The sequence below is a fragment of the Macaca nemestrina genome, chromosome 1 (genome assembly GCF_043159975.1).
Source record: "Macaca nemestrina isolate mMacNem1 chromosome 1, mMacNem.hap1, whole genome shotgun sequence".
Taxonomy (NCBI): domain Eukaryota; kingdom Metazoa; phylum Chordata; class Mammalia; order Primates; family Cercopithecidae; genus Macaca; species Macaca nemestrina.
The window spans coordinates 30,725,109-30,748,323 of NC_092125.1; the positions used below are offsets into that span (position 1 = coordinate 30,725,109).

A 23,215-nucleotide genomic window follows, 5' to 3' on the forward strand; every position below is an offset into this window, starting at 1 on the left:
TTTTATCTCATAGGAATGTTTTGTGGAATTCCGAAATTTATAAATAAAGTATATCACACAGTACACTGTGCTCAAAAGTTACATAAAAAAACAAAAACAATACACTGGATGGCATTTAATACTCTCTTAATGACTTTGAGTCATCATGATGTTAATTACTAAATTGCACTTACCTGAGTGGATTTTTAAATATATGAAGGTATTTGTCACCATACTACACTGCTTTAGGTAGCTCTAAATACTGTGCTTTTCTGTGTGGACCTTAATTGTCACATAGTACTATTGCATCTTCAACAAACACCTTATTCTCAGAGAAATTAAAGAGACCTACATAAGCAGATATACTATGTTTATGGATCAGAAGATTCAATATTTAAAAGATATCAATTATACAAAAATTGATATGTTGATTTGGTGTTATTTCAATCAAAATCTGAGCAAACTTTGTAGAGATTGACAAGCCAATTCTAAAATTTACATATAAATGCAAAAGATTGAGAATAGCCAACAATTTTTAAAAAGAACAAAGTTGGAAGATTCATATTACCCGATTTTAAAAATGCTATAGCTATAAAGCTATAACCATAAAGCTACAGTAATAAAGACAGTAGAGTATTGATCTAAGGAGAGACCTCTAGATAATGGAATAAACAAGATAATTCAGAAATATACCCACTTTTATATATAATCAATTGATTTTCAGCAAAAGATGCCAAGGCAACTTAATAAGAAAATAATACACTTTTTAAACAAGTAGTCCCAGAACCATTGGTTATCCTTATGTAATAAGTGAGCTTGACTTTTACCTTATACCATACACAATAACTAACTCTAAATGGATCATAGATCTAAATGGGGGAGTTAAAACTATAAAATTCTCAAGGAAAATATATAAGAGAAAATCCACATGAATTTGGATTTGGCAGTAACTTTTATATATGAAACCAAAAGCATAATCAATAAAAGTAAAAGCAAATTAAACTTTATTTAAATTAAAAGCTTTGCCTTGTGAAAAATACTGGTAAGCAAATGAAAAGACAACCCATAGACTTGGAGAAAATATTTCCCAATTAAATATCTGATAAATAATTTATTTATAGAATATACAAAACAACTTTTAAAATTCAGCAAAAGGGAACAAATATCCTACTTTTTAAAATGGTCAAAGGATCTGAACGTATACTTTACCAAAGAAAATATGTGGATGGCAAATGAACATAAAAATACATGATATCATTTGTTAGTAGAGAATTGCAAATTAAAACCATAATGATGTATTACCAAATAACTATTAAAATGTCTTGAAAAAAACCTGACAATACCAAAGGCTGACAAAGATGGAGAGTAACAGGAACTCTCATTCACTGCCTGGTGGGAATGCAAAATGGTATAGTCCTTCGGTAAAATTGGACAGTTTCCTTTAAAGTTAAACACACACTTGCCATTTGATCTAGGAATCCCAATCTTAGTTATTTGCTTAAGAGAATTGAAAAAATATATTCACAAAATCCTATATGTAAAAGTTTATATTTTATGCTTTATTCATAATCACCCCAAATTGGAAATAACCAAGATGCCCTTGATTAGGTGAATGGATAAACAAACTGGTATATCCATAGAATGGAAAATTATTCAGTAATAAAAATAAACTATTGATTCGTGAAATAACACAAACAAATTTTAAATGCATTTTTCTGAGTGAAAGAAGCCAGATTCCAAAGGTTATCTGTATGATGCTATATGTGACATTCTTGAAAAGACAAAATTATTGACACACCAAAAACCAGATCATTTGATACCAGGGATTTGAGGAAGTGGGAAGAGTTGACTGCAAATGGGCTACACAAGGGAATTTTTGGAGTGACAAAACTGATCTGTATGGTACCATGGTGGTGAATACATCACTATGCTTTTGCTAAAACCTGTAGATATATACATTACAGAGAATAAACTTCACTATATGCAAATAAAAAATCACCCAAGATATTGTTGCGATCCCAGGATGGAATGCAGACTATATCAAATGAATCTAATTGTACTATGAATGAGATATCTTTCTTCAAGGTGATAAAGGAAAAACATGTTATCTCAGACCAGAGGAGACTGAGGAGGTATAAAAAAAAATTCAGTAGGGCATGCTGTAACAACAAAATACATGGATAGAGAAACTGAGGAAATCCACATAGAATCTGGAATTTAGTGAATAGTGATGCACCAATGTCAGTTTCTTAGTTTTGGCAAAGGCACTATTGTAATGTTAGATGATGGCGTGGAGGAAACCGAAACTAGGTGAGAGATATATGGGAGCTCTGCAACTTTCCTGTAAATCTAAAATTATTCTTAGATAAAGAGTATAAATTAATAAATACCTATGAGTCAAGAATATATACTATATGTACACTGATTTTATATATTCTGAATTTTTAGATCCTGATATATATGATTGAATAAGTAAATAAATGAGGGAAAATGAACAAATCTTTCTTACAAATTATTTTCAAATAATAAATGTAGAAGCAATGAGGGGAATACAAAGTTACCATCAGAACACCAAAGTAATAGTTGCTGCAGTGGTGAAAAAGACAACAGAGAAAGAAAACTGAAAACAACTTCACCTATGCCTTAATTTTGCCTCCTGTGAGCCCTGATGACGGGAAGTAGCCATTATGATACTAGCATTTGCATAACACACATCGAAGAGTTTTCACACGTATCTCAGCTGGTGTTCATGGCAACCAGAGAGGTAAGGATTCTCAAAGAGACCAAGGTCAAACAAGGTCTTAACTTTCCAAACCTGGGGTTATTCCCCAACTCCTGCTCCCATCTTACAACTAGAGAGTAACCTGCATGGGAATGGAAGGGCTTTTAAAAAATCATTTACATTGAAAAGATCAGAGGAAGTTCACTTTACCTGATGACTCAGAACTAGAAAGTGCTGTCCTGCACACACACCAGGACATCTCTGCTATGAAATCACATAGACACATCATTCTCTCAGCCTCTGGGTGTTGTAGAGTATGCTGGGAGAATAAAGAGTGGGGACAAAGGTCTACACCTCATTCTTCACAAAAGCCCTATGTCCTTCCCTACTGAGTCACCAAGGAATGACTTAAGACCTTTGTCAACTTAAGATCTTTGTCACTTGAGACCTTTGTCAACTCCACTTAAGACCTTCGTCAAACTATCTCGAACTTACAGGAAAGTTGTTGACAGGATGCCCCATTACGTCTGAAAACTTTAGCATATATTCATAACAAATAAGGAAATTCTCCTATATAGCCACAAAATGACCATCAAAATCAAGAAATTAACACTGGGATATATATGTGTGTGTGTGTATATATTTTTATGTGTGTATGTGTATGTATGTGTGTACCTGTGTATATATATATGGTTTTTTTTTTTTTTTTTTGAGATGGAGTTTCACTCTGTCACCCAGGCTGGAGTGAAGTGGTACGATCTTGGCTCACTGCAACCTCTGACCCCGGAGTTCAACTGATTCTCCTGCCTCAGCCTCCCAAGTAGCTGTGATTATAGGCACCTGCCACCACACCTGGCTAATTTTTGTGTTTTAAGTCGAGACATAGTTTCACCATATTGGCCAGACTGGTCTTGAACTCCTGACTTCAGGTGATTCACCCGCCTCAGCCTCCCAAAGTGCTAGAATTACAGGTGTGAGCCACCATGCCCAGCCCAACACTGGATATTTCTATCATTCTATTCTAACCCTCACTGAAGTTTCAGCAATTGTCCCACTGATGTCTTTTAGAGGAGAAGGATCCAGTTCAGGATTACATGTTGCATTTAGTTGTGTCTCTTGATTGCCTTCATCTTTAGTATTCTCTTCTAAATGTTCATGAGACACTTCTGATGATTGCAAGTTTGTTATTTTGTAGAGTGTCTTTCAATTTGATTTTGTATGATGTTTGATTAGATTAGATTCAGGAATCTGACCATTGAATCATGATGAGATTCAGGTTATTCTTTGGCAAATATAGCACTGCAGTGATGTTGTGTTCTTATTTCTTCCTATCAGATGACATACAATTTTGACTTGTCATATTACTGATTATGTTAATTTGGTCCTTTGATTAAGGTGATATTATCCAGGCTTGCCAGGATAAAGTTACTCTTTTTCCTTTTGCAATTCATATGTATTTTGGTATTTTGTAGGGCAGTGTTCTCAGGCTATGTAAATATTCTATTCTGCATAAAACTTTCTTTACTTCTTCATATCAATAAAAGCTCATAGATTTCTATTTTATTCCATAGATTAAATGCATTACTACCAATATTTATTTTAGATGTTCAAATTGTCAATAATTTGGCCAATGAGAGCCCTTCAATCTGGCTTCTGTGTCCTTTTGATGCAATTCTATTACTCTTTGAGCACTTTCTTTCTGACATAGCAAGATATTTGAAACTTCTTTTGAACTTTTTCTACTCCCGCTGCGGAATCAGTCATTGCTCCAACAATCCTGGTCCCTTTTAGTAGATAATGATCTTTCTTTCTCTTTCTTTCTTTTCCTCCCACCCTTCTTCCCTCCTTCCCTCCCCTACTGCCCTCCCCTTCCTTCCCCTCCCCTCCCCTCCCTTCCTTTTGAGACAGGTGTCACTCTGTTGCCCAGGCTGCAGAGTAGTAATGCAGTCTTGGCTTACTACAACCTCTGCCTCCTGGGCTCAAGTGATCCTCCCACCTCAGCCTCCTAAGTAGCTGGGCCTACAAATGTGCACCACCATGCCTGGCTAATTTTTATTTTTATTTTTTTGTAGAGACAGGGTTTTGCCATGTTGCCCAGGTTGGTCTCAAACTCGTGGGATCAAGCAATCCACCTGCCTCAGCCTCCAAAAGTGCTGGGATTATAGGAGTGAGCCACCAAGCCTGGCCTGAGAATGATATTTAGAAATCATATTCTGGAAGAAGCTATATTGTTCTTGAGGTGTCCCTGCTCCCAGACCCTCTCAGTGGACAGAACTAATGAGAAATGTAGATATAGACACAGATAAATCTATGTATATATATATTTGTATGTGTACACATACATAATTTCATCATATTTATTTCTTTATCTACATATATATATCAAAATATATATTTTAATGCCAACACCTCCAGTTGCAGTTCAACATCATGTGGTTCAAACTTCTATTATCCTGAATGTTTTTCTATTTTATCAACTTCTCTGTTTATAACTAAACTCCTGTTTCCACCACCTAAATCCCTAAACAGATTCCTGACTACCACCACCTGAGCTCAGATATTCTGTGTTTGATTGCATTCTCAAGCTGGAGTCCTCGGTGGCCTCATAGACTCCAATACTTCCTTGTTCAGGTTACAACATTCAACACTTGGGTTCCCTCCTTAATTCCACTTGGAAGCAGATACCCCGTGCACCTATGTGGATGCCCTCATCAACCTATTTAGACTCTGACACCCACACCAGGCTGCCCTCCCATGCAGACCCCTTCTTCGTCTATCACCTGGGCTCCCACATCCCATACTACACTACCCTCGGTGTTGATGTGCTCTGCATCTTTCTTGGGCTCTCACACATCATGACCTTCCTTCCAGCTCTCTCTAATGATGTCCAGATTACACACTCTTGATGGCACCCTTCTCTGCTGGGCCACTTTGGGCCACCATTGTTGTAAAGGTCTTGCCAACACTATTCATGCCCAAGCACCCACACTAGGCTGGCCTTCTTCATGGACACCCTCCTCACCTTTCTTTGGCTATGGCTCCTGTGTGGATGCCAGACTCACCACTCATTAACTCCAACTTCTTGCATCAAGATAATCTCCTTTAACCACCACATTTAGGTGCCTATCTTATTCAGCCTACTCATTGGCTTTTGAACTACATTTCTTATGGAGGGAAGGAAAAGGGGAAGAGGATCATTTTGTTTTTGAGGTTTGATTTTTACTCTTTCTTATTTCAAGATTTCACTGCAAGAGAAGTAACCTGGACTCCACATAGAGAGGCAACTGAGCATAAAGTCAAAGTAAATTTATCATTAAGGTTTTTAAATAACTGGGAAGGAAAGTAGAATTGAGTAAGCCTAAAATAAAATGACCTTTGAAAAAGACCTTTGAAAATGACGTTCTTAAGAGACTATGTTTCCTTTTGTAAAAAGGAAAAGTTCAGATTTATTTCTCCAAACTCCTTCTAATATGTTGATGCCTGTACTCTGTCTGTCAAAATTATTTCCTTTCCAAAGTAAGTTTAGCCTCCAGGGTCTTCAGAAAAACCATCTTTATAAATTCTGGCCTCTGCCTCTCTTTACCATGGCTCTCCAAAGCAAAAATTCTGAATCATTTGATTATAAATGACCTTTGTAATGAAATGCCCTATGTTATTTTCTAATTGTTTTGCATGTATAATAATAGATTGCTCTATAAATTTGTAAAATTTTCTTTGTAATCCCCTACAGGGTCTACAGAAGGTTAAGTTCACAAACAGTGTTCACTAAGCCAGGCTTGATGCAAACTGATACTTCAGAGAGAAAAAAAAAAGTGCTGAGCCCAGAGACAGGAAGGGAACTTCCCTTCATGTCACCCTTTCTCTCTACCTCCTTTACCACTCTGACTTCATCCCTATCCCCAACCTCTGTGTTCATCCTCACTCATTTGCATTGTTATTGTCTGAGGTATAAATGAGGTGAAAGCCCATGTATTAATATTACATGCTGAGCAATATTTGGAGAGACACATGAGTTACTGACACATTCATTAGGGAACCAGCAAATTCTACCACAGTTGATGCACTCATCTTTGGTCAAAGACAGGAGAGCACTGGAATTTCCCTGGGCATCTGAAAGGAATGGTAGAAGTTGAAGACAGGGTGAGAGGAAATAAATGAATGTTTAAGAGTGCAAACTTAAGAGATGTCAGTTGCATTTTTCCTTTAAAATACTATATTATTTCTTTGGCTATGAATGCATTGAAAGGAGATTTGGCTTTTCCTAATCCACTATTTATCTTGGCATCATTGACAATGTCTTGAAGCTTCGATAGACATATCTTAAAATAGTCCTTGTAGTATGACTTATATCTCCTATCATCTAAAATCAATAAAGGAAATGCACATTTATTCTGCTGGAACAGATGCTGCCTTCAAAGAAATCATGGCTTTCTTAAGAGAATAATAATAGGAATAATATTATTATTATTCTCATATATTAAATTGTACTTGGTTTTTGTTTGGCAATAATGTTATTAAGATATTTACATAATTTTGTGATTAAGTAATGACATTTGCATTTTCTATGATTTTTTTAAAAAACTATTTGATTGAAGTATGATTGATATACAAAAAGTTGTACATATTTGAATTTGGTGATTTTTGAGATACACATGCTTGATTAAACTATCACCTCAATTCGTGATATAAACATATCCATCATCTCCAAAAGTTTTCTTCTACCCTGCTTATTTATTATTTTGTGATAAAAACATTTAACATAAGATCTACCCTCTTAGCAATTTTTAAAATATGTCATACAGCATTGTTAACTATAGGCAAGTCAGTAGGTTTCTATGACTTACTCATCTTGCAAACTGAAACTTTGTGCCCTTTGACAAACATCTCCTTGTGTCTCCCTCCTCCCAGCTCCTGGCAATTACACTTTATCTTGCCTATTTCACTTAGTACAATGTCCTCCAGGTTCATCCATGCAGTTGCAAATAAAAGGATTTCCTTTTATTTAAAGCTAAGTAATATTTCATTGTATGCATACATGATATTTTCCACTCCTCAATGAACATTTAGGTTTCTCCCACATTTTGGCTATTGTGAATAAAGCTGCAATCAATGTGGGAGTTCAACTACCTCTTCAAGGTCCTGATTTTAATTCTTTTGAACACATACCCAGAAGTGGGATTGCTGGGTGGTATGACAGTTCTATTTTTAATTTTTGGAGGCACCTTCATACTGTCTTCCATAGTGGCTACACCCATTTATATTTCCATGAGCAATGTATAAGGGTTACCTTTTTCTACATCTTCACCAACATTTATCTTTCTTTTTAAAAAATCCATTCTAACAGTTGTGAAGTGATACCTCACTGTGGTTTTGATTTGCATTTTCTTGATAATTCATGCTATTGAACACCTTCTCATGTATCTTTTGGCTGTTAGTTTTCTTTGGGAAAAAAATATATTCTATTCCTTTTTTCCACTTTTTAAAAAAATCAACTTTTATTTTAGATACAGGGAGTACTTGTGCAAGTTTGTTACATGGGTATATTGTGTGATTGGGTTTTGATTCCATCACCCAGGGAATGAGCATAGTACCCAATAGATAGTCTTTCAACCCATACCCACCTCCCTTCTTCCTCCCTCTAGTAGTCCACAGTGCCTATTCTTCCCATGTTTATGTCCACAGATGCTCAATGTTTATCTCTCACTTATAAGTGAAGACATGGCAGTATTTGATTTTCTGTTCCTGCATTAATTTGCTTAGGATTGTGGTCTCTGGTTGCAGCCATGTTGCTCCAAAGGACATTATTTCATTCTTTTTATGGCTGCATAACATTCTATAGTGTATATGTACCACATTTTCTTTATTTAATCTACCATTGATGGACACCTAGGTTGGTTCCATGTCTTCAGTATTGTGAATAGCATGGCAATGAACATGAAAATGCATGGATCTTTTTGTTAGAATGTTTTATTTTCTTTTGGTTATACACCCAGTAACGGGATTGCTGGCTTTAATGGTAGTTTCCTTTTAAGTTATTTGAGAAATCACCAAACTGCTTTCCATAGTGGCTGAACTAATTTATATTTCCACCAACAGTGCGTAAGTGTTCCTTTTTCTCAGCAGCCTTGCCAGCATCTGTTCTTTTTTGACTTTTTAGTAATAGCCATTCTGATTGGTGTGAAATAGCAGCTCATTGTGGTTTTGATTTGCATTTCTCTGAGGATTAGTGATGATGAACATTTTTGTCATATGTCCTTTTGGCTGTTTGCTTTTTTTTTTTTTTTCTGAGAAGTATCTGTTCATGTCCTTTGCCGATTTTTAAATGAGGTTATTTGTTTTTCAGTTGTTAAGTTCCTTGTAGATTCTAAATATTAGAAATTTGTCAAATGCATAGTTTGCAAATATTTTCTCCAACTCTATAGGTTGTCTGTTTACTCTGTTGATAGTTTATTTTGCTATGCACAAGCTCTTTCATTTGTTCTCACTTGTCAATTTTTGTTTTTATTGTAATTGCTTTTGGGGACTTAGCCAAAAATTCTTTGTGAAGGCCGATGTTGAGAAGGGATATTTCCTAGGGTTTCTTCTAGGATATTTATAGTTTGATGTCTTACATTTAAATCTTTAATCCATCTTGAGTTAATTTTTGCATATGGTGAAAAGTGTGGGTCCAGTTTTATTTTTCTGCATATGGGTAGCCAGTTATTGTAGTACCACTTATTGAATAAGGCATCCTTTCCCTATTGCTTGTTTTTGTGAGCCGTGTCAAAGATCAGATGGTTATAGGTGTGCAGCTTTATTTCTGAGTTTTATTTTCTGTTCCATTGGTTTTTGTGTCTGTTTTTGTACCAGCACCATGCTGTTTTGGTTACTGTAGCCTTATAGTATAATTTAAAGTCAAGTAGTGTGACATCTCTGGCTTTGTTCTTTTGTGTAATATTGTTTTGACTATTTGGGTTATTTTTTGGTTCCATATGAATTTTAGGAGAGTTTTTTTCTATTTCTGTGCAAAATGACACTGGTTGGTTTTTTAAAAAATATTTAATTTTTTACTTTTTTATTATATTTTAAGTTTTAGGGTACACATGCACAATGTGCAGGTTTGTTACATATGTATACATGTGCCATGTTGGTGTGCCACATCCATTAACTCATTATTTACATTAGGTATATCTCCTGATGCTATCGCTCCCCCCTCCCCCCACCCCACAACAGGCCCCGGTGTGTGATGCTCCCCTTCCTGTGTCCAAGTGATCTCATTGTTCAATTCCTACCTATGAGTGAGAACATGTGGTGTTTGGTTTTTTGTCCTTGCGATAGTTTGCTGAGAATGAGGATTTATATCTTCATCCATGTCCCTACAAAGGACATGAACTAATCCTTTTTTATGGCTGCATAGTATTCCACGGTGTATATGTGCCACATTTTCTTAATCCAGTCTATCATTGATGGACCTTTGGATTGGTTCCAAGTCTTTGCTACTGTGAATAGTGCCGCATTAAGCGTATGTGTGCCTGTGTCTTTATAGCAGCATGATTTATAATCCTTTGGGTATATACCCAGTAATGGGATGGCTGAGTCAAATGGTATTTCTAATTCTAGATCCTTGAGGAATTGCCACACTGACTTCCGCAATGGTTGAACTACTTTACACTCCCACCAACAGTGTAAAAGTGTTCCTATTTCTCCACATCCTCTCCAGCACTTGCTGTTTCCTGACTTTTTAATGATCGCCATTCTAACTGGTGTGAGATGGTATTTCATTGTGGTTTTGATTTGCATTTCTCTGATGGCCAGTGATGATGAGCATTTTTTCATGTGTCTGTTGGCTGCATAAATGTCTTCTTTTGAGAAGTGTCTGCTCATATCCTTCGCCCACTTTTTGATGGAATTGTTTGTTTTTTTCTTGCAAATTTGTTTGAGTTCTTTGTAGATTCTAGATATTAGCCCTTTGTCAGATGAGTAGATTGCAAAAATTTTCTCCCATTCTGCAGGTTGCCTGTTCACTCTGATGGTAGTTTCTTTTGCTGTGCAGAAGCTCTTTAGTTTAATTAGATCCCATTTGTCAATGTTGGCTTTTGTTGCCATTGGTTTTGGTGTTTTAGACATGAAGTCCTTGCCCATGCCTATGTCCTGAATGGTATTACCTAAGTTTTCTTCTAGGGTTTTTATGGTTTTAGGTCTACCATTTAAGTCTTTAATCCATCTTGAATTAATTTTTTTACAAGGTGTAAGGAAGGAATCCAGTTTCAGCTTTCTACATGTGGCTAGCTGACACTGGTTGTTTTATAGGAATAGCATTGAATCTGTAAATTACTTTGGGTAGTATGACCATTTTAACTATATTGATTCTTCTAATCTATAAGAATGAAGTGTTTTTTCCATTTATTTGTGTCATCTCTAATTCTTTCCTCAGACTTTTGTGGTTCTCCTTGTAGAGATCTTTCACCTCCTTGGTGAACTGTCTTCCTAGGTATTTCATTGTCTCTGTGGATATTGTAAGTGAGATTGTGTTCTTGATTTAACATTCAGCCCAGACGTTATTGGTGTGTAGAAATGCTTTAGTAGCATTCCTACTATCAATTTTTGTATATTGAATTTGTATCCTGGAACTTTATTAAAGTCACTTATCAGTTCTAGGGCTCTTCTGGCAGAGTTATTAAGGGTTTTCTAGGAATAGTAGTATATTGTCAATGAAAAGAGGTTGTTTGGCATCTTCTTTCCCTGTTTGGATGGCTTTTCTTTCTTTTTCTTGTCTGATTACTCTGGCTAGGACTTCCAGTACTATGTTGAATAAGAGTGGGGAGAGTGGTCATCTTGGCTTGTTCCAGTTCTCAAAGATAATAGTTCCAGCTTTTGCCCATTTAATATGATGTTGGCTGTGGGTTTGTCATAGATGGTTCTTATTATTTTGAGGTATGTTCCTTCTATGCCTGGTCTGTTGAGGGTTTTTATCATGAATGGATGTTAAATTTTTACTAAAAGTTTTTCCTGTATCATTGAGATGATCATATAGTTTTTGTTTCTAATTTTGTTTATGTGGTGAATCACATTTATCAATTTGCATATTTTGAAACAACCTTGCTTCCCAGGAATAAAGCCTACTTGATTGCAATGAATTAACTTTTTGATGTGCTGCTGGATAGAATTTGTTAGTATGTTGTTGAAGATTTTGCCTCTATGTTTAGCAGGGAAATTGGCTTGAACTTTTCTTTTTTCGTTGTGTTTCTGCAAGATTTTGGTATTAAGCTGATGCCAGTTTCATAGACTGAGTTGGGGAGAAGCCTCTCCTTTTTAACTTTTTGGACTAGTTTCAGCTGGATTGGTATTAGTTCTTCGTACATATGGTAGAATTTGCTGTAAATCCATCTGATGCAGGGCTTTTTGGGAGGGGGGAGCTGCTATGTATTTTATTACTGATTCAATTTCAGAACTAAATATTAGTCTATTCAGGATTTCATCCTCTTTCTGATTCAATTCTGGGAGATTATGTTTCCAGGAATTTATTTATTTCCTCTAGATTTTCTAATCTGTGTGTATAGAGTTGTTCATAGCAGTCTCCGAGGATCTTTCATATTCTGTGGTATTAATTGTAATGTCATCTTTGTCATTTCTGATTGTACTTATTTGGATCTTCTCTTGTTTTTCTTTAAACCAGCCAACATCTAGCTATCTGTTTATTCTTGTAAAAAATAAAATCATGGTTCCATTGGTTTTTGTTTTTTTTTTTTGTATCCTTTCCTGCTTTTTAAGTGGAAGTGTGTTTTTGTTTGTTTGTTGCTACTGAGTGGTAGAAGTACTTTAAATATTTTGTCTTTAACCCTTTGTCAGGCATATAGTTTCCAAATATTTTGCTTTTTTTCCTATTTTTCGAAATTGTAGTGCTTAGAATAAATCTTGAGTAGAATATAACTTGGAATTTGTGCACATTTTTGCTTTAGGGGCTTCAGATTTTAAACTTATATATGAAATAAGGTAAAAATTATCAGTTGAGTATATTTAATTAAAAAATAATTATTGATTATCTACTGTATGAAAGTCACTACCTTGTGATTGGGAATAGTAAAGAGTGAGCAGAGAGTAATGAGACAAACTCTCTGTCCTTAAGGACCTTACAATTCAATGGAGGAGGGAGAAATTAAATAAGAAACCAGAAAAATATAATTAACATAAAACGGAGCCAGTCTGAATTTGGAATAAATCAGAAGGAGAAATTAATTCTTCCAGAGAGAATGAAGTTTCCCAAATAAGACTGATTCATGAGTTCTCCTTCAATAGGCCAAGGTCTAAAAGTATCAAAGTGTAAGAATTCAGAGAAGGGCAGGCTGAGAGTGCAAGACCCATGAATTATATGGTAAGAAATAACTCTGTAAGGGCAGTTTGGGATTAGATTATGAAGTCTTGGGCTCTTGAATAAGGAGTTTATATTTATTCTAATCGCAGCACAGAGACTTGTGAGGAAGTGAGTGACGTGAGCTGATTACCAGTTTGAGGACTGAGTGATGGAGTTTGTTTGTGTCATAAAGTAAATTTAATTAGGGCTTATCCATTTATTTATTCCACAGACATTTATTGAGCACCCAATAGTTGCTGGTGATACTCAATCTAATAAGACATAGCTTCTGCCATTGAGAAGCTTCTGACCTAGTTAAGGAGATAGTGTCATATAGTTACTGCCATGATAGTGGTAGCACAGGGTAGATTTAAACTGAAGTACAGAAAGACTAATTTGCCCAAGGCCACACCATTAAGCCAGTTGCATAGGTAAGCCATGAATTCAGCAGTGGGTCTATGAGCTTACCTACTCAGGTAAGCTAGATTCAGAGACATATATTTGGATATGAGGTATAGTGAAGTCAATGACTTTACCTGGTCACTCTGACCTCATACCCTGATCTGAGAAGTATGATTTTATACATGTGCCTTCACCTACTCTGTTTATGCAAACATGGGGGAGCAGGATACATAAAAGAGCTAACCAAGAGATCAGAATCCTTGGTTCTGAGTCTAGTTTGCATCTTTCTACCTACAACTACTCTTACTCATTAATTCATTCATTCCACAAATATCTGGAGCCCCTAGTGTTCCAGGCACTTTCCCAGATACTGGGAATGTAGCAGTGAATCAGAAAGATGCAGCCCCTGCCTTTTCTGGACCTTACACTTTGCTGAGGAAAGTGAGACATGACACATACCCACAGAAACAAAGAAGCAAGGTCATTTCATAGAGAGGTGAGTGCTATGAAGATGATGAAGCAGGGTAACGGGGGAGAGAGTGAACACTGCAGGGGCGGGAGATGCAACTTCAGTGGGCAGTTAAGGAAAGTTCTTCTGCAGTGTGTTGTTGGTGCTGAGGCCACAGGGACCTGGAGGAGGCAAGCTAGGCTAAGCTTTACTGGACAGTGAGCACACCACGGCCAAGTGTCTGGATGTGTGATTAAATTGCTTAGGCAGAATAGGGTCATGAGAGAAAAGGAGTGGGTGGCAAGAATGGGCCACCTTCTGGGGAAGATGCCTTCATTGTCCTAATGGCCAAAAAATGTGCTTTGACTTTCCTCCCTCACACTCCCAGCAGCAATTTCTCACCACCAGAGCCAGTGCCTATGAATTGTTGTACCTTAGTAAGCATCAAGTCATCTCTGATTATCAGCTCTCTGCTTTAGTCACTTGATCCTTTTTCACCAGAATGTCTATGGCAGTACGTTTTCAAACTGCCTTTTCTCCCCCAGGGACAGAAGGACAAAATACCAGGAAGGAAACAGATTCTTCCAGTTACAGAGTATTGACAACATTCTGTCACTCTGAAAAGGCAGACTCAATTCCGGAAAAGTGAGTCTGTCCACAGTTTCAAGTTTCAGTTCTGTTATGTCATCTCACCACTGGCCAATTTTATGCCCCTAAAGAGTGGATTGGCTTTAGTGAGTACTTCTACTGTAAATCTAAGAAAATCAGAATTTAAAATATAGAAAAAGGAGACTTGGATGCAGCATGAGGGAGGTAAATAAATCCAGGGTGGTAGGAGTGTGGGTCTGAACACACCAAACCATTAGTTTGCTTTCAATTTTGCAGAAAGTCAGCAGGTGCTGAGAGAAGAGGTGCTGAGCAGCTTCTCAGAGGAACACATCTCCCTGAAAGTCCTCCTGCCATTCCTGGGTGTACCCTGAATGTGCTGGCGGTGGAGATACAGACTGTCTGTGGTTCTTAAAAACCTCAATGCAATTTTCAAAAGGGAAGGGAGTCCCTCCCAGATCTTAAACAAATTTTGACTGACACCCAAATGTTTTATGCTTTTCTAACACACGGAGGGTCAAATTACCTCCTTTTCCCACATAGACTTTCAAATGGTCATCTTTAGTGTCTTAACAAACAGTTGTGTATAGCCCAAGCCAATTTTATAAGTAGCAGTGTGGCTCTGTTAGAACATAACATCCCTGACCATCCAGCTGCAGAATTACACACAGGACACTTAAAGCGTGGAAAATACTGGATTGTAACCCTCCCTTCCCTGTCTCTTCATTCCAGCCAACTCAGATCACCTCTTGGTTGCAGCTTGGAATTGTTGGGCGGTTAGGGGTGGGATGGAAGAGAGAAACTTTTATTTATAATGAGACTTAAGGTTTAATGTGGAGTAGGAACACTAACTTCAAACATATCAGTTTTTGAGAGAGGCTTTGAGAGAGGAGGAGGAAGAGAGGGCAGAAGGACCCAGGTGGTTAAATAGGCCCTAATAAGCAGGAGGAGATGAGAAGCTGAAGATCCAGAATATACAACCTTTCCACTTCAGAATTCCACCTGTTTATAAACAGAAGAATTCTACCTGTTCGTAAACAGAAGAACAGAATTCTGTTCTACCACTTCTTGCTAGGCAGAAAGATCCTACTTAGTTTCCCTCCCATATGTTTTTGTGTGGTCAAACCTCTGCCACAAGAATGAAAACCAGTATTTCATTCTAAACTCCTTAGAAACAGTTTTATCTATATAATTTAACCCAAGATCATTGGGTCAGTGATAGTGAGCTTCCTGCTCACACTTCAAGATACCTAATAAATGCTTGTTTGCTAATGAATACAAGGAAAAGGTTTGAGTATAGGTGTTGAGACTATCAAAAACTGATTCAGAGTTTTGAGCTAAGTGCTTGTTAGGAGTAATACTATGCCTGTCTTACTTGTAGTATCATGCCTTTTCTGAGTGATATTTTGATTGTTTTCATTTTGTACCACATTAATTTGTTTGGGTAATATTTACACATATCGTGTGATTGGTGAAAAGAATAAGAGATACTCAACCTTTCTGAATTATAAATCAATTAATGAGAATATGGCTAAGTAAAGTTGAGATGTTAAAACTTCTTTAGATAATAGGTCAGGTGCATTTCTTTCAGAATATCTGCTCTTAGCATGGTGCCTTGATTTAGTGGCCTGATTAGATTCCCCCAGTATCTTACCTTCTCCCTAGCTGGCTGTCCTAGACCAAACTTTTAGGTCCTGTATTCTGTCCTCTTAAGTTAACAGGGTTGTCCCTTAGTCTTCTTTGTCTTACATTTATATTGACAAAAAGTATTCCCCATGCTGAAGTCTTTCACATTTTTTTACTGTAGTTCAGGAAATAGAAACGTAACATGGTCAGTGGCATTGGCTATCTTCCTAGTGACCTAGAGAATAACTACTTTCCCAAGGACGTCAACAAATATGAATGTGCCAGGCTAAGCTAAGATCCTGTGCCTACAAAAACTGTTATGTGGCACAAATCATTTCTGAAAGCGTAAGTAGATCTTTCAGCCAGGACAAGTGCCAACTGACCCAAGTGTCAATACTTTTTGAAGGAGTCTATGAAAAGCATTAAAATTCAAGTGGTCACTGATGAAACTCCAAATAAAGCCAGCATGAAAAGTCTTTAAAATTCACCAGTACTTCCTACAGGCAGGAAAAAGAATGTTCAAACCTGCAAGAAAATGCTATTCCATCTTGTTTTTATTTTTAAGGTACAAGTGACAAATATATTCCTTTATGATTATTAAAGCTTTCTCTAATGTATTTCAGTAATGGAAGGCTGTTATGTGACTTGATTCCACTGTTGGTTATGGTTTGAGCCCTACACACTCCTTTCCCTTTCATCTCAAAGGGAGCTCCTTGGTATGATGCCACACACTCATTAATAGTGTAAAGATCAGGTTGGATCTGCTCCCAAATCCTCTCCTTGTGATTCAGCTCCTTGCTGGGCTCTCCAGGGAAACCATCAAAAGTAATTCTGTCTCCAGGAATGGGTCCATTAGGAGGAGCCAAGTTTTCAACTTTCTTTGGTGAAGAAGCACATATCGCTATTGTTTGAGATAATACTCACCTTGTGTTTGCAGGTTTCAGGTTTCAAAGTAACCTCTCTAGATTGGGAGCCATAGGAAGAAGGAGCTTATGCCTTTTTGTTTGCACATCATGCAGGATAATAGAGATTCTATAACACAGAGCTGGGGTGAGGGTAAGGGGCCGTAATAGAATGGAGACTGGCTCAAATGCTTCAGACTCTCACAGTTCTTATCAATATTTTTATTTTCTTGAATGAATGTTTTTCAATTTGCTGGATAGCCTTAGGATAATTTCCAGAGATTTTAAGTGACTGTGGGTTTTTAAAAATGCTTCTTCACTAGATAGATGCTTTCCTGTTGTGAACAGATCTTCCCTATCATTCTATACTTGGTCCTTGTCATATTTTTTAATTAAATAAATGTGTTATTAGTTCTCTGTTATTAAGAATAATATTCATGAGTAAGTAACTTCTCTATGCCTCTTTGGAGTGGCAATTTTGTTTGCCTTGTAAAGCTGTCTGTCTTACCTAGGAAAAAGTACAAACTGATCAAATGTGTGTTGATTTAACAGTGAGGGAGTAGCAACAAAAAAATGCTAAATTGTTTAGAACTCCGAATTTTTTCAAATAGCCCAGCCTCTTGGACTGTGTTGTACTTCATTTTTTGAAATGAGCATGATAATCTTGAGCTTCTCAGAATTTTAGCGAGAAAAACTAATTGCGAAGTCAATTAAAATAGGGTCACTGCAAGATGATAGAGTCCAATCAAAGTGACTCAGCTTCAAAACCTGGGATTTGTCACTGACTGTGAACATTTTGTCAAGTTATTTTACCTTTTCAGGCCTCAGTTTCCCTATATATAAGATGAGAGTAATGACAGTCATCTCAATCACATATTGGTATTAAATGAAATAATTTATACAAATGCTTAGTATATTGCTTTCCAGGGTAGGCTAAATGTTGTAAAGTATTACTGTGTGTATTATTATAATATGTTATTAAGACTAATATTAAGAATAATAAATCATTCTGGGAGCAAATCATACAAGTACCCCAACTCTATCAATTAGGATGCTTTGGCTGCAAGTAGCAGAAAAATCAACTCAAAGTTTCTTTCTTACAAGAAGTCCAAAGGTGAAGGAGTTTCAGGGTTGGCTACACTAATGACTCAAAATTGTTATCAAGCACCCATGTTTAATCAGTCTTTCAGTTATGTTATCCTCAGAGTTTTCCTTGTTGTATAGGATAAATTCTTTTTAAGCCCAAGATGGCAGCTACAGTTCCAGGCATCACAATAGGTTGCAATGTCCATGGGCTGAGAAGGAAATGTCTTTATCTTTGGTTCTTCCTTAAGAACAAAGATAACTCTTCCAAAAAGTCCGTAGGAGGCTTTTTGTCAATTTTCATAAGGCAAAACCATGTCATATGCCCATTCTTAATCCGTAATTGACAAGGGAATTTGGATGAACCCTGTTGGCTTAATGAAATTAATAAAGACTCACCTTTCTCCTTCAGGGATGGGTAGATGCTCAGCCTCCCTAAAGCAGCTAGTGTTCTAATATCTGAACACGATTGGGTTTCTAAGAGCACAAAAGGGAAGAAGAGATTTGGGTAGACAAGGTATAGAATTTACTATATCTGGGCTAGAGATTAGAGGACTCAGAGATGAGCAAAATGCCTTATCTTCAAGGAAATTATAGTCTATTAATAATATTATTACTACAATTATCCATTCTGTTAGTCTATTTGTGTTGCTATGAAGGAATACCTGAGGCTGAGTAATTTATAAAGAAAAGAGGTTTATATGGCTCACAGTTCTGCAGGCTGTACAACAGCATGGCATCAGCATCTGCTTCTGGTGAGGCCTCAGGAAGGTTACAATCATGACAGAAGATGAAGCAGGAGCGGGAGTATCACAGGGCAAGAGTGAGCAAGAGAGAGAGAAAAGTGCCAAAGTCTTCCCTTCCCAAAAGTTCTCCCAAAGTCTTAACTCATCCCATCATTAACTCAGTAGTCCCAAGTCTCATTTGAGACTCAAAGTAAGTTCCTCCACCTATAAGCCTCTAAAATTAAAAAAAAAAAAACAACAAAAAAAAAAACAAACAAAAAAAACAAGTTATCTACTTCCAAGACACAACAGTTGTATGTGCATTGGTAAAATAATCCCATTTCAAAAGGGAGAAATTGGCCAAAAGAGAGGGTCAACAGGCCCCACACAAGTCCAAAACACAGCAGGTCAGACATTAAATCTTACAGCTCTAACATCATCTTTGCCTCCATGTCCCACATCCTGGGCACACTGGTGCAGGGAGTGGGACATGGCCTTGGGCAGCTCTGCCCTGTGAGTTTGCAAGGTTCAGCCTCTATGGCTGCTTTCAGGGGTTGGAATCCAATGCCCATGGCTTTTCCATGCTCAGGATGCAAGTTACAGGTGGCTCTACCATTCTGGGGTCTGGAAGGCAGTGGCCCCCTTCCCAGTGCTTCACGAGGCAGTGCCCCGATTGACACTCTGTGTGAGGCTGCAACCCACATTTCCCCTAAGCACTGCCCTAGTAGATGCTCTCTGGGGGAACTCTGCCCTTGAGGTAGGCTTCTGCCTGGACACCAGGCTTTCCAATAAAACCTCTGAAATCTAGGTGGAAACTAGCAAGCCTTCTTCACTCTTGTATTCCGCCACTTGTAGGCTTAACATTTACTGGAAACCACCAAGGCTTATGACTTGAGCCTTCCAGAGGTGTAACCCGAGCTCTACCTGGGGCCGTTTGAGTCTTGGCTGTAGCATGAGCATCCAGGAGGTGGAGAATGGCCTTCCAAGGTGGCACAGGGCAGCAGTGCCCTGGATCTGGCCATTGAAACCATTCTGTCTTCTGGGCTTGTGATGAGAGGGGCTACACTGACATTTTTTTCCCATTGTCTTGGCTATTAGCACTTGACTCTCTTTTAATCATGCAAATCTCTCTAACAAGTGGTTGCTTTGCAGACCTCTTGAATTTCCTTGAAGACATTATTTCCTTCTTTACTTCATGGCCAGGCCACACATTTTCCAATTTTTTATGCTCTGCTTCCCTTTGAAATATAGGTTCCAACATTAAGTCATTCTTTTGCTCTTATCTGATTGTAGGCTGTTAGAAGTAGCCACACCACTTCTAGAACACTTTGCTGCTTAGAAATTTATTACACCAAATCCTAGGTCATCACTCTTAAGTTCAACCTTCCACAAAACTGTAGGGCATGGACAAAATGCAGTCAAGTTCTTTGCTGGGGTGTAACATGGGTGACCTTTGCTCCAGTCCCTGATAATCTCATTATTTCTATCTGAGACCTTGTCAGTCTGGCCTTCATTGTCCATATTTGTATCAGCCTTTTGTTACAACCACCTAACAAGTCTCTAAGAAGTTTCAAACTTTCCCTCATCTTCCTTTCTTCTTCTGAGTTCTTCAAATTCTTCCAATCTCTGCCTGTTACCCAGTTCTAAAGCTTCTTCTACATTTTCAAGTCTCTTCATGCAATGCCCTACTCTTAAGTACCGATTTTTTGTGCTAGTCCATTTGCATTTCTATAAAGGAATACCTGAAACTGGGTAATTTATAAATAATATAGGTTGATTTTGGCTGATGGTTCTGCAGGCTGTACAGGAAGCATGGCACCAGTGTCTGCTCCTAGTGATGGCCTCAGAAAGCTTACAATCATGGCAGAAGGCACAAAGGGAGCCAGTATGTCACATAGCAAGAGAAAGAGAAAGAGAGAGAGAGAGATAGGTGCCAGCCTCTTTCAAACAACCAGCTCCCACATGAACTCATTACTGCAAGAAGGGCATCAAGCCATTCATGAAACCCCCCATGACCCAAACCCCTCCCACCAGGCTCTACCTCCAAGATTAGGAATTACATTTAAACATGGGATTTGGAGATAACAAACATCCACACTATATCATCCATGATAGCTAGTGCATTGCCCTATCAATGACTTAAAAGCCTTCGGTTTAAAAGAAAATGAGACATTAGCCAAACTTGTTGAGTTTCATACAAACTCATCTCATTTCCCTAATTTGACTAAGACCATTCTGTTTAGCCAGTACTTCTGATCTAACCAATCAAACTAGCTAAAAACAATAAAGAGAAATTTGTAAACTGTCCCCTAAGGCTGGGAAGTTGTTACCAATACCTAGAAAAGTTATGTTTATCTTATCTTTAAAGAATATAATTCATGTTGATTTGAAGCATCATTTATTGATATTCTCAACTGTTTTGAAGATGCACTCAAGTTCTATCTATGACTCAGACTTTCCAAGTTTCTATCCACTCTGTGACACACACTATCAGGTGGGCACCTGAAAGTTTTGCAGAAAATAATAATGTAGATTTGGTTTTGTTTTGAAGAAACACCTCAGAAAATCTATTCTTGACTAGAGTTGAGGGTAAAACGTACAATTTAAAGTGGTTTCAATCTTAGGATTTCATATTTGGTAGTAGGGTAGAGGGAGAAGTACCAAAGTCTCTATTTATTAAGTATATATTATTTGTTCATATGTCCTATGCTTATTCATTTAACAAATACACACCTAATAATCTAACATGCTGTATGTTTTAGTAGACAATTATAAACCCCACAAAGGAAAAGCTCTTAAAGGACCTTAATACAAACATATCATTATAATACAAAAAAAAAAAAAAGAAAATGATAAAGCAATTGCTACTCTAGGACTTCTGCAGAAGGAAAACAAAACGACAAAAAAAAAAATCAAGGTACACAACAAAAGAAGATAATGACAGGTACACACATAACATTACATTAGCACACACACATAGACACACATTCATCAAATATGTATTGCGTCCTTGCTACACATAGGAAACTATGCTGATAAAATACAAAAGGAGGCCGGGCATGGTGGCTTACGCCTGTAATCCAGCACTTTGGGAGGCTGAGGTGGGTGAATCACAAGGTCAGGAGATCAAGACCATCCTGGCTAACACGGAGAAACCCCATCTCTACTGAAAAAATACAAAAAAAATTAGCCGGGCATGGCGGTGGGTGTCTGTAGTCCCAGCTACTCAGGAGGCTGAGGCAGCAGAATGGCGTGAACCCGGGAGGCAGAGCTTGCAGCAAGCTGAGATCTTGCCACTGCACTCCAGCCTGGACGACAGAGCAACACTCCATCTCAAAAAAAAAAAAAAAAAAAAAAAAAAAAAAGAAAGAAAGAAAAGAAAAGAGAAAAAAGACACAAAAGTAAAGAGACATGTTCCTATGCTCAGAAAACTTATAAGATGCTAAGAGAGATAATAGGCACTCTCAAAGTATTACAAACTGAAAAGAAAGAGAGCCAACAATTTCTAATAATGATAGCAAACACATATATAGTGGTTATTGTGTCAGAAACTGCTCTAAGCACTTTACAAATATTAATTCATATAAACTTCCCAAGCGTCCACTAAAGTAAATAATATTATTACACCATATTACAGAGGAGGAAACTGAGACATAGAAAACCTTGCCCAAGGTTGCGTGGCTAGAAAGTGGTAGAGTTGGGATTCTAAGCCAGGAAATGTGACTCCAGAGTCTATGCTACACATGGTGCTGCATGGTTATGTGTAAGGTAACTTCACCGGTTTTATATAGGAGCAAATAAAACTTAGAATTTGGCATTATAAAAAATATAAAAAATATAAAAAATATTATGAGACTTCAGATAAATGAGATATTATTTCTTGCTTTAGTGATAAAATAATGCCTTTCTGGACAAGGTAGTATTTGGAAATTACGGAGGATTTAGGCACGAAGTAATCAGGCAGGGACGGCCTTTAGGAGAGAGTAGGAGAGTTGGAAAAGCATCGGGTATATTAAGGAAATGAAGTTTTTCCCAGTTTAGTTGGAATATAGTTGTGTGTAGGAGACTAACTCAAGATAAGCCTGGAAAGTAGAATCCCAAACTGTTAGAACTGGCAGATGCCCTAAACATCACATAGTGGATTCCTAGGTATTTTATTCTCTTTGAAGCAATTGTGAATGGAAGTTCATTCATGATTTGGCTCTCTGTTTGTCTGTTACTGGTGTATATGAATGCTTGTGATTTTTGCACATTAATTTTGTATCTTGAGACTTTGCTGAAGTTGCTTATCAGCTTAAGGAGATTTTTGGGCTGAGACGATGGGGTTTTCTAAATATACAATCATGTCATCTGCAAACAGGGACAATTTGACCTCTTCTTTTCCTAACTGAA

General features: G+C 37.3%; 1 protein-coding gene across 5 annotated transcripts in view; it reads left to right on the forward strand.

The window, feature by feature from the left end:
- Positions 1-23,215, forward strand: part of LOC105484432 (uncharacterized) — a 334,675-nt gene that overhangs the window by 138,506 nt on the left and 172,954 nt on the right. The window lies entirely within an intron of this gene.